Consider the following 13926-nt stretch of genomic DNA (forward strand, 5'->3'; position numbering starts at 1 on the left):
AAGGGAAGGTATTAGTTAAAGGGATAGTCCATTCAAAGTCTAAGGGACTGATGAAGATGGCATAACTCAGTCGCAAATGGCGCACACAGGAACTCAATTCTGGAAATCCATGACGCAGTTGGCTCCCCCCTTCCAGTAGCTTAGGGGATAGATGATAAGTTTTTTATTGACAAAATACCCCTTTAAGTACTGTTTTTTTTACAGTATAAAACAGTGACACCTTCTGTCACCCACTGAGTAGGGAACCTCACCAACCATACCTGTTTTTCAGACGGACACGATTTTTAAGGCCCCAGACCTCCAGTGGTTAATTTTTTTTTTTTTTATAACACATCCCGGTGACAATACGATTGACAGCCCAATATACAGTAGGCAACACAGATGCAGATATGTTCATTTCGCTTGTCCTAAACACCCGGTTATCTCCACTACAATATAAGAGATAGGTAAGGATTTATATGTTAACCTTATACCGGCAGCAGAATCTGTAGTTAATAAAACTAAGCATCCCTAATGTTTTGAAAGCCAAAAGCCAATATCCCTATCTTTATTTATTTTTAGATAGCATACATTTATTATACCCTGGCATGTATATAATATGGAAACACTGGCCATGATAGCTGGTCATATTTGAGCACCATGTATGTTCCAGGAAAAGTGTGGTTAGCTACAACTTGCAGTTACAGTTTCTGTAGTTGGACCCATGGGGATCAACTCACAAGTGTGGAAACTTCTTGTAATAGTTGCCCTCTACTGTTACACAAACCAGACGGAAAAAACAGAATAATTCTGTAAAACCATCAATTGCTTTACTAGTCTTCAAAAATTACCTTCAAGGAAACTTCATATAGAACACAAACCTGAAAACTGATTATCATAAGTATTATTGTATACTTTATATCTATATGAAACTCAGAAGAGCTATGAATCTAAAAAAATACAGGTACATTCAGATTAGGAATCCGTGGGGAGGGCAGGACAATGCACACACTTATGAATACAATCTGTCTCACTGCGTATGGTTGGAATCAGATTAATTCTTTATTCAAATACCAAGCACAACGCGTTTCAGGAGCCTATGTCCCTTTCTCAAGTGCAAATGATAGTCCGATGCTGCTAAATACTCCTAGGTCCTTGAGATGAATTTGAAGAAGGCAGACAACACCCGCTGCTTCTCTCATGCCCTTGGTGTTTAGTTATTTTTTTACTTATCTTACCTCCATTGTTGCTAGCTACAGCACTGGTAGCAGTAAATCCCCAAGTAGGCGATCCTTAGCGCTCCAGTATTAGTGCAATCGCCCACTTTTCTTGTTACCATTACCAATGCTGAAACTAACAGTACTAACAGCTGAACGGAGAAGCGTACCAATGAAATGGAACCAACATTGACATCAGTGAAGTAACAACTGTGTACATATGCTACTAGCTTTACCAATATCAGGTGGTGACCTTATAAAATGTAGGACCTGTGGAAAAACTAACACAAAAAAGAGAGGTGCCGACCATAGAAACCAATCAGGTCACCGTCATAGGCAACAGTGACACGTTTCCATTTTTGATAAATCTTCCCAAACGGGTCCACATTTTTGTCAATGGGCACTTTGGGGGAGGTTTATAAAAACAGCCCAAGACAAAGGTAGAGATGTTACCCACAGTAACCATTCATATTCCAGCTATAAGTTTTTGGAGAATAAAAATAGGGACCTGATTCGTTGCTATGGGCAGCTATTTCACTTTTTTGCTTTTTTTTTTTGTTAGTATCGGCTTAATACATTGAAAGAAAATGCTTCTATGACATGATACATCAAATCCCATTTCTGTAAAGAAATTGTTACGTATATTTTATTCTAAATCTAATTTTCCCCGTTGCACTATTCTATACAACATGCAGAGCTGACATTTGTACTATAGATGATATATAGGGGGAAGACAGGCATAGGAATTTATGTATGGATACTTTCAGGCTGAATAAATGACATGTATTACATACGTGTACAACCAATACTGTTGTTAAAAATAAAGGTTTTATTTATATCTATAAAACATGTGTTTCTGCTTGTGCTCAGGATTTTGTTAATTTCTATATTTATTTACATTGCTATTGCCCAAATCAAGGATTTTTCCACTTTCTGTTAATGATTTCTATATTTTGTTTTTGAAATTATTTTGTGAATTATGAAAAATTCAATAAAGTTAATACAGGTGATTCAGGATTCTTTTGGCCACTATATTGTTATATTGTAAGGTATGAGAGTATGGCAGCGACGCAGTTCCTTTATTCATACAACATGTCACAGGCCAAAGTCTCTAAATAATTCCGGCACCTCCTGTGTCAGCTTGAGAAGTGGCCAAGACTGGTGTACAGAATGCCAGTCTTAATAAATCCCCCCCCCCATTACTTTTGTTAAGTACTCCATGTCCATCATGTTTTCTTAACACAAGAGTAAATGCAGACAGACACCAGATGGAGGGAAATCTCCCTGAATTCTACAATCAATGTCCGTTGCTCTCATCCTATGACAGATGTGAATCTATCTTAACCACTCAGCACCATGACTTTCAGGCTTAGGCCCCCGTACTTTCTGCCCCTATTAAATCTATACAGAAAATGTCAGCATTTCCGTAGGTATAATTGACAGCTTTTCCACTGCGGATTTATTTCTGCAATGTGTGGATAGGATTAGTTAGAAATCCATCTACTTTGCAGATAAGGTACAACACTGTGTTTTTGCAACGTGGGGCTCCGGCTTCAAGTATATTAGATCAACATTAAAGTGGTTTTCCAGGACTTTTCAGGGACCCCCATGGATCAGCTGTTTGATACTTTACAGGCCAAGTTATGTCATGTTTATTAGTCATGGGGCCTGATTATGGCTGAATCCCATTAAAGTGAATGGGCAGAACTGCAATACCAAGCACAGCCGCTATACAAATATATGCGGTGCTGTGTTTGGTTAGTATAACTGATCGGCTGGCAGTTTCTCCATACTTCCTTATGACACTGAGCTGTGAGGTTGGCCCCTATGATATTGCAGTGATATCACCTCTGAATCTAATGGCACCAATATCTCTGCAACTGATACTGGAAAAACTGAATTCAGCGCTCTGTCAGCTATGCAGCAGTAACACTAAGGGCGGGTTAACACCAGCACCCAATCTCTGTTTTGAGGTTACCGTCTTCTGCCCACAGGAGATAAACCCGGCATTCAGTGTCCGCCGGTGAGTGCCCATGAGCGTCTTCTGCTCTCCACGGCGAAATCGTTTTTTTTTTTTAACTGAACACAAAGTCCTGCATGTCTGACTTTGTGTCCGATAAAAAAAATGGTTTCGCGCGGAGAGCAGACGACGCTCACGGTGGACACTTTGCAAACCCATTCAAATGAATGAGTTTGAAAACTGCCTGCCACTTTCCGTCTCCTGACCAGTTTAATCAGGCAGGAAATGGAAACCTGCAAAACAGAGATCGGGCGCCGCCCTTAATGTTGTTAGGCCACATAAAAGGTCCCTTTTTAATAACTCCTGGAAAATCCCATTAACTGATTTCGTCAGAAGGAGCTGATCAGTGTGTATAGAATAGACGACGGGAAGGAGGGATCAAATATGCTGGGGTTCAGCAATCCCATTCCTTTGTCACAAAACTTAGAACATATATTCTGTTCAGTGTTTATGACACAGACTAACCCATTGAACCCTATGGGGAACAGGAAACAACAGACGTCATAAGGATGTAATACATGTGACATCCAAATTTGCGGAACGTTTACTAAACTAACCAAGAAGGATTGTTTGTGGAGCAGCAAATATGGATGATCACTGATAGAATATTAACCCTTTTTCGTACATATGGCACTGATGCCGAAAACACACTGATGACAGATAGACTGCAAAAACTGAGTCATAACACAGTCATATTTTGGGAACTGCAAATTACATACGCTCGTGTGCTTTATGCTAGATTCACATTAGCATTTGGGTTTCCATTCTTCAGGTCCGCTTGATGCTTCCCTTCTGTTTAATTCACTCCTGACTCAAAAAAACACAGTAGAATCTGCAACAAAAAATGCTCTGTTTACGCAATATGGAGCCTTAGCTTTACTCTGTAGCAAGGATTCTTCCGTCCCTCACTTGTTGTTATAGTGGAAGGAGTACCCTGAATGAGTGCACAAATCCTACATGGAAAGAAGATGGTGCAACTTAAACTTGGACCCTATCTATATTATAGGTTGTCTTTATCTTAAGTACAAACCTCATGGCCAGCCAACCATCGTGAAGATTTTATTATTAAGAATTTTTGTTAGTACTATATTATAAGATCCGTCAGGAAATTACTGCCCAAGCCCCAGGTGGCATTGACTCCCACACCTACGATAGTACTGATCCCCTCACCAGCCGCACTTTAGACTGTCCATTCTCATCTTTTGAACCTGTCACAGAAGAGGAAGTTTCCCAGCTACTTTCTTCATCTCGCCCCACAACCTGCAGTAGTGACCCCTTCCCCTCACACCTTCTCCAATCTCTGTCCCCTGCTGTCACTACTTACCTTACTAAAATATTTAACCTCTCTCTCTCTTCTGGAATCTTCCCATCCTCCTTCAAGCATGCTGTTATAATCCCGCTACTGAAAAAACCCTCCCTGGACCCATCCTGTGCTGCTAACTATCGACCCGTCTCTAACCTCCCCTTCATCTCTAAACTTTTGGAACGCCTGGTTTATTCTCGGTTAATCCATTATCTCTCTGCTAACTCTCTGCTTGACCCCTTACAATCTGGTTTCCGCGCTCTGCACTCTACTGAAACAGCTCTCACAAAAGTCTCTAATGATCTACTAAAGGCTAAATCCAATGGTGACTTCTCTCTTCTTATTCTTCTGGACCTCTCTGCAGCTTTTGACACTGTTGACCATCAACTTCTCCTCACTATGCTCCGCTCAGTTGGCCTCAATGACACTGCGCTCTCCTGGTTCTCCTCTTATCTCTCAGGCCGCACTTTCAGTGTATCATTTGCGGGCTCTGTTTCCTCTCCTCTTTCCCTTGCTGTTGGGGTTCCTCAGGGCTCGGTCCTCGGCCCCCTGCTCTTTTCTCTCTACACAGCCCCCATTGGACAAACCATCGCCAGATTTGGCTTCAGGTACCATCTTTATGCTGATGACACCCAATTATACACATCTTCCCGTGACATCACCCCTGCACTCATTCAGAACACCAGTGACTGTCTCTCTGCTGTCTCTAATATCATGTCCTCGCTCTATCTGAAACTAAATCTCTCTAAGACTGAACTACTACTGTTTCCACCATCTAACAGATCTGTCCCTGATATATCCATTGCAGTCTCAGGCCTTACTATAACTCCTAGGCAGCATGCCCGCTGCCTTGGGGTCATATTTGACGCAGACCTTTCCTTCACCCCTCATATTGAATCACTCGCACGTTCATGTCACCTCCACCTCAAAAACATCTCCAGAATACGCCCTTTCCTTACCAGAGATACACTAAAGACACTTATTGTCTCTCTGATTCATTCTCGCCTTGACTACTGTAATTCCTTACTAATCGGTCTTCCCCTCACTAAACTCTCTCCTCTACAATCTATTCTGAATGCAGCGGCCAGGCTCATCTATCAGGCTAGACGCTACAGCGATGCCTCCGGTCTGTGCCAGTCGCTACATTGGCTGCCTATTCATTATAGAATAAAATATAAAGTTATTACTCTCATCCACAAGGCTCTCCATAATGCCGCACCTCCCTACATTTCTTCCCTCATCTCTGTCTACCGCCCAACCCGTGCTCTCCGCTCACTCAATGACCTAACACTTACATCCTCTATTATCAGAACCTCCCATGCTCGTATACAAGACTTCTCCCGAGCTGCACCACTTCTCTGGAATGCTCTACCACGGACAATCAGATTAACTCCCAACTTCTACAGTTTCAAACGCAAACTAAAGACGCATCTTTTCAGACAAGCCTATCACAATTCCTAATGCACAAAATTGTCTGAACACTGTATAAGCAATGCCGCCCCTGCTACCTCTTGTGTCACCCTCTCTACCTCATAGATTGTAAGCTCTTTTGAGCAGGGCCCTCAGTCCCATTGTGTGAAATGACGTTCTTTGTTATGTATGTCTGTATCTGAACCCTATAAATTGTACAGCGCTGCGGAATATGTTGGCGCTATATAAATAAAATGTATTATTATTATTATTATTATAGTAGTATAATGTTATACACCAAAAATGACGCTGATAATACAAATGACAGAGAAGTGAAATTCTCAATTCAAATGTTTTAGTTTTATTTTCAATCACATACATATAGTTTTATTCATATACAGTCATTTTAAAATATCGCGTGCCTTTTTGATTTGTTTTGTGTTTGCCTTTTTATTACAAAAAAAAATATCAGGATGAGTTTCTGTGTGCTGTTAATATCGGAAATGATTGTTTCAAAAAGTTTTATTTTCGGGATCTGGCAAACTGTAAAACAAAATAGGAACCAGGAGAAAAGCAAATTTGGAAAGAAACGGCACAAGTCTCATTCTCACACCAGAACAGAATGATTCACAAACAGTACAAAATAAAACAATTTGCTAGTATTATCACAAATATTACATCAAGTCTCAGCAGTGCGAACCGCCCTCCCTTAGCTTGAATTGTCCACATTTTACCAAGGATAGGTCCTGGCTATATGATTAATACAATAGGCATTGCTTTATTGTTTGCACTGGCTTACAGGTTACAATGCAAAAAGTTTGCTCAAGCATATCCAAGTGCATTCCTGCTGGCCTATAATATTCCTAATGCTTGATGCACAAAGCTCAGTCTAATACAGAGCACATACTGTTTTATGAATGGTTTTGTACAGTTCATAAAGGCTATTTGAAGATATTCTCAAGCATACAATTGCAGATGAATTTGGCATTCCTTTTTGAAAGTGTCATTTGTGTCCACAAGTGTCAATAAGCTGTAGGTGTACGATAGTGACCGGACAAGTTAATATATGGCGAGTCGATTGTGCGAATAGGGTGCATACAAAGTAATTCCTTCATTCAGGATACTCGATTATCCCATGTATCCATATAACAGGTTTTGGCGCATTGACTTTATACTAAATCTACTACAAAGTACATGGATCTTACAGAACTAGTAGAATGTATGAATAAATCAGATGCCATACAGGTTGGCTACATGTCAGAAGGGTTGTGAAAAGAAGATATCTACACAGCTGGTAATATGGTTAGTATGTATCTACAATGTCCAGCTACATACTTACTGTATCTGGGATTTGGTTTGTTACACTGAAAATTGTTCTACCAATTTATGTAAAATTTAAGAGTGAGCAATTGATTAAAATTCTATGGATGATAGGAGAATGGTACTTCATTTACTAATGAGGTCTCAGGTTATATAATGGGCAAATCCCTTTAACTTCTACGTTTGACTGATCCTCATATTTATAATTGATTTTTATGAACATTTATACATAGGTACATTCAAAGATGCTTAATGGGTTACCACAGAGGTGACTGTGAGCACCCTTCAGTCAATGGAACTAATGCTTACTTTCGTAACAGCCTCTCAAATCCAGGTTTGTGGAATGAGGCAATTTCATGGAAACAGTCCCATATGAATAGAAAATATGGGCTGTATGAATGTTAACAAGAGAGGAGGTCATATCTTATTATCCAATCAGTAGACTGCTTCCTTCGTCAGTCCACACAAGGGCTGCTATGCTTACGAGAGAGATACATTTATATTGTCAGTAGCACTGTATAAATGGAACTATTTAGACCATAGGGAGCTATACTAATATAGGAAATAACACTAACTGATCGGGAACACCATTTGGTTAAGATGTTGTCTTGACGTCCTTCTCGTGGGTCTTTACATGATTAACTGTCATCACTAAGGAAATTCGCCAGTGGTACAGCCACTCTTTGTAACACTCTCTGCTGCTGCTAAAGAGAGCTGTCCTAGTTGGAAAACTCTTCTATTGCACTGTAGTAGATCCAACAAGGGTTTGTGAATTATGAGCTGGTGACAAGCTTTTCCACTTGAGTCTATGGGGATCTATAGCCCCTTTCCCCAGCATGGTACCAGATCACCTTAGCTCACCTTGAACCATCTTTTCAAGCAATCTAAAGCAATACTAGAAGGCCATGAGTCCATATATTACTCAGCTGTTTGTCACTATAGGGGACAACCAACTACATGAACCAGGTACATTATACAGTGGAAAAAAACTACACTGTACCTCAACTGAGTTGAGTTAAACCAAAATGATCATGTATAGAAAGAATAAGCAGGGCACTCACCGGGGTGCTTCATTTAAAATCGTAATCCTTAATTTCATCCTTCTTAAAAACAAATTGCACAAGAAGAGAGGAGAAGTAACAATTCCAAGCTACGTCCGTTTCGTGCACTCAACACTTCGTTAGGCTTGACGACAAACCTGACTAAGTGCTGAGTGCACGAAATGGACGTAGCTTGGAATTGTTGCTTCTCCTCTCTTCTTGTGCAATTTGTTTTTAAGAAGGATGAAATTAAGGATTACAATTTTAAATGAAGCACCTCGGTGAGTGCCCTGCTTATTCTTTCTATACATGAACAGTTTCGTATCTGCTATGTAGTGAGCACCACCTGGTTGGTAGCAAGAATATTTAGTATCTGACATTACCAGTTATGCACGATTTATAGTGGGCGATGTAAGCTAAATTACAGACGTGGTGCTGCTTGTGTACTTTTTTTTTGCAATAAACCAGAGTTAAGCCAGTACCAGTGGAAACGGGCCTTATGTATCACTTGTTCAAGCACCAAAACTTCCATTAAGATGAAATTCCATGGGCTGTTGTCGACTAGGCAGAAAGTCCTACCTCAGTTATTGCTGATGATCAGACAGCTCCTGCAATATAGTTATAATCAAGAAGATGGCAGTCCAACCCCTCTGACTGTATACTTATGGTCTTTTAGCTTATTTAAGGAAAGTACAGAAAGAAAGCTAACCAAAGTCTCCCTCAAAGATAGAAAAGCAAGAGAAAAAATATGAGAAATCTTAAAGTAAAGATAAAGTCTGGCCAGGGGCACAGAGGATGGTGAACTGCAGGAATTAAGTATGGTATACAGAAAAGAAGTACAGGATATGAGAGACAATCATGAGCTTCCACGAGAGGTCTTCTTTATTAAAGTAACTCATATGTACAGCACATTTTAAAGGCTGACTCATTTTCTACAGCATGGATTGTCATTTCTCAAATAGGTGTCATTTCAACTATGTTTTATCATCTAAAAAGTTTGCAACATTCGCCATGAGAAGTTACTGTAAGCACATTCTGTATTTAATATGGAATGAAGAACATTTGTAGAGAGATAATATATTAATGGCATTACTGGCCAGAAGTCCCAATGTGCTACTTATAGTGTAATAAAATGTATGTATTGTATTAGCAGTTGTAGGATTAGTGGTAGAAGAGGTCAATATAATACAAAAACAATAAAAAGCTATTTCTGGATGATGCTCTCTATACTGTATATAAGTAAATGTACTGAAGTTCACATGAAATGCAATATACACATTGAAACACACCTTAAGAAAGTCTCTCACCTCCAAAATCACCTCTAAATCACTTATATACTTTTGTAAGGCCGGAAGTTACAGTCTACTCTTATCTTTGCTGTGTCAAAGTTCATTCTTGATGATGAGAAATTCAACTTTTATTCCATACACAAATCAGCTTTTCATTGCTCCTGTGATAGGGCAAAACCTGAAGGAAGACCCATTTTCTTTTGTGATCGCCTCCTAGTGCTGCCCTCAAAAAAAAAAAAAAAAAGAGGAAGACTCATGTCTCCCATGGACAGCAATTTGCAGTGAACACAAAAGAAGATGGTTCTCCCTGGCAGATGTGAGCACAGCAAAGAGCTCATCTGCATATGGAATAATAGCTGAATTTCTTTAAAAATTTTGTTACAAGTAAGTTGTGTGCAGGAATGTGAGTAACCATCCGTACAACAGCATATAAGTGGTTGAAAAGCAATTTTTGTGCTAGTAGACTACCTTTAAAGATAGTACATAATGTACCATAGAGAAGTGGCTTGATCTGCTATTAATAACGGCTACGATTTTGGCTACATCAAACATTATTTTAGAAATGCAAACATGTATTAAAGTGTCATTTCTACTCATTCAAAATTGTGAATGTTGGGGTACAGATTTATAGATTGATGTCTACTAGGACACTAATATCTCATAGAATAGTAAGAGACTCTGTGAGTAAAAAACACAATAATGTGTTGGTGGGGACCTTCTACAAAGTTACGTACTACCAGATATTAGTGCCATGAATGGCATATTTGTCAAGTTCCTAATCTTAAATAATCTAATAATTGTAAATGAAAGATTCCATGTCCTTAGATATAAGCATTTACATTTTCAGTTTTTAGAGCCCTTTTCATGCTACAAGCTGCCATTGCTTTTCTCAGCCGCCATTGAAGGGTCAACTTGTTTGTCTTCCTTAGGCGTAACTGTGCACAAACTGTAATAAAGTCATAAATATGATCTCCCCACTCAGACTGTTACTGTGCTCTCTCTTGGACTGAACAGTTTCAGAAGACGGGGGTGAAAGAAGCGCTCACTGGAAAACGCAGGATATAGGACTTAACACCTGCTATGTAAGAAATAGCTGATGTAACATGAATGGCTAAGAAGTAGGGAAGAGGCTTTTGTAGAAACAGAGAGGAAAAGGATATTATGTGCAGCAGCGGGGATAGAACTGGGGATAGTCTAGTCATTGACATTACATTGCACTCTATTGGCCACTGGCACTAGCTTCACCTTGCTTTTACACATTTGATTATTCTTTGAGCATTTTTGTTTGTTTTGTGAACATCAACGGGAAATCTTCATTTGTATCTTGGGGATCAAATGGGATGTGTAGAATATTATAACGTTCTATGAAATATTTTCTTGTAATGCGTCTTTCAATAAGTACTCCCACCTGATAATAATGTAGATCGGGTCTGTTTTCTTAGTAAGCACGTGATTCTTTACTTATCGGCTCTAGTCCATACCATTGTGTCCCCTAAAAACTTTCTGATTTATACAAGCTCTTAAGTGCAGACCAGAACTCAGAACATTCTTATAAGACTCACAGTGAGGCCTCCAGACCAGAAAAGCCTGAGTTCAGATTCCTTGGAATGATGGAGGATCAGAGCTAATTAAGAATTAAGTGCCCAGTAAGAAAATTACCAATACTGGAAATGTTTCAATCAACATATTTGTATGATATAGGATGTTTTGACTGACAGTATAGTTCAACACCTGACCAATGATTTGTTATTGAGGTAGTGTAAACCTTTATATCCTACCCTTGTAAGTATATGGTAATCCTGTAAGCAAACTTACTCTGCTTTTCATTTTCCACATTAAGAATGTTCCCACACTTTGACCAACAAGTGCACAGTGCCACAACCATGGACTTTCCAACCCTTTTTCATATTTTTATCCGTACTTTTTATGCTTTAACTCTACTTGTTTTGGGGCCTTACGTTCTGTGACTCTCTTAAGATTTTTCTTAGGCACCTTAGTTACTCCTTTATCCACCTAAAAAATAAACAGCTAGCAGCTATAAGAAAAAAACTGGCAGCACGGTGACTTAGGTGTACCCGACCTGGAGATTTGTGTAATGTCTGTTCTGTAATAGGATTCAATCAGATGCTCCAGTTTGCTTCAACACTGAAGTGGGAAGATCATGGGGTGTCCAATTTTCCCTCAATGACTGAAGAAGAGGAAGAGAAGGATCAGGCTTTTGTTCTCAAGACTGCTGCCTGAGGCGACTGGAAGAGGTGTATTCCCCTCTTCCCATTCAGAACGCATGCATATTCTATTGAACAAAATGTACAGGTGTATGGAAGGATTGTATAGCTGTCAGCTAAAAAAAAATAGAACATTAAAACAAAAAGTACACAATTTGTATTTCTATTATTGACTTGAATCGTTTCCATAATTCCATTTGTTGGATGAAATATTTGTCAGAGGCACTATCCTACTGTACTGATGTATGTTCTGTCTGCAAACAAAGTGCAAAAATGTATTTAATAGACATGTATCAAAATTGGGTGAGAGGTTTTAGATATTTAAAAAAAAGTAGAAAGAAATCTACAACTGAGTCATTCTGACTTTATCCCATAGGTAGGGGCTCTAAAATTGTTAACAATGATCGAACATGAAGATTTTGTACAAGGAAAAACCTATTATTGTATCATATTATAGGCAATAGTACAAAAACAGTTGAGTAAGCTATTTTGGACTACATGCTATGAAAGGATAGTACTAAGTATTATACAAGCAACAACTCAAAAATGATGCATGAATATATGTTGCCCTAAAGGCACCATTAAAATGATAAGGCCTTAGTCTTTGGTAGCGGTTAGCAACGAATGCACTTCACAAGTAAAAGTTAAAAAAAACTGAAAGATATACAATAGATCATGATACATTCTTGATTCTGTTCATATTCCTTAGTAACCAGGAATTAAGGCTGGCTGACAGGCTAAATGGGCTACCATGGTCATGATGTACTCTACTGCCTTCTAGGTGAACACCATCATCCCAGATAAAACACAATCAGATTAGTGAACAGCAAAATAGAGTAAAAAAAAATCTAAAGAAATAAACCTAATCATTGTGCAGTACTATCATTCACTGCAGGAACTCCTCCAGCCGGTTCACGCAATATACAACATCTAGTCCCACTGACACATGTACAGTACTTTATCTGCAACTGCTTACTGACCCATGTGACATACTGCAGTATCAAAACAACTGCAAAAATAAACGGAGACCATCAAACAGTCCACATGATAATGTTAGGAATGTGATACATTGGAGCCAGGTATAGGGAAGGACATTAATTTTAAAGGGGTTAAAAATATTTAGAAGCAATCCACAAATGGGTCATCAATCCTAGAGTGGCGGGGTTCCAACACCCAACACCCTCACTGGTCGGTTGTTCACTGCAGTTGATACACAGAGAATGGAGCAGGAAGCATTTTCTCACTTTCATTATTCTTATTTGTAGAATAATTATTGTAATAATAGAAATAATTACATGAAACTTTTTATACATAAGAAAACACAGCCTCCATTAAATATTGTATTATCTGCCCTTTTACTTCTTTACTATAACACAGTAGTAAAGTCAGTACACACAAAATGTATTTGTTCCACTGGTAGATGGTAAGTTGTTCAACAGCGCAACGTTACATTTCTTTAAATGAAGCCAAGGGATACATCATAGTATTAGATACAAAGCAACAGAGTACCAAGCTGTGTGACAGACGATACAGTAAGAAAAAAAGATTCATTGTGCGGAATGAATGAGACATTTTGGATACTGGGAGAAAATCTTTTAGTCTTTTAGCCATTATGTATGTGCTGTTACGCCTGGAAAATTTATTCAGTTTCATAATTGGCAAATCTTAACTTAATTAAAGAACCCCTGGAACTTTTTATCATTCCTATCTCAGAGAAGCCTGGTGTACATGATGGCAAACACAATAAATCCTGTTTCATGCTCTGTTTTGTGAAGATCTGCTCTGCTAGGCGTCTAGGAGCATGTTAATGTTAGTCTAACCTTACCTTTAATGAGGAATTGCCACTTGAATGATACTGCTTATTATGCTGACTCAGTGTTTACAATTCGTGGTCTAGGTTACAGACCACCTCTGCTATCTAGCTCTAGTGGTTGGGTGGATGACTCAGTCCCCATTCCCGGCCACCAATATTCTTTTTCTCTCTGCAAAGTGCTCTCAGTTGCTGATCCCTGTTAAGGCCTAGAGCAGTGTCTGATCAGTGTCTCTGTTATCTCTGGATGTATCCAAATATAAATGTTCAATTTTCAAAATGACATTGTTCATCCCTGACTGAGCTTCTAACC

This window comes from Leptodactylus fuscus, chromosome 1 (assembly GCF_031893055.1).
Source record: "Leptodactylus fuscus isolate aLepFus1 chromosome 1, aLepFus1.hap2, whole genome shotgun sequence".
NCBI lineage: Eukaryota > Metazoa > Chordata > Amphibia > Anura > Leptodactylidae > Leptodactylus > Leptodactylus fuscus.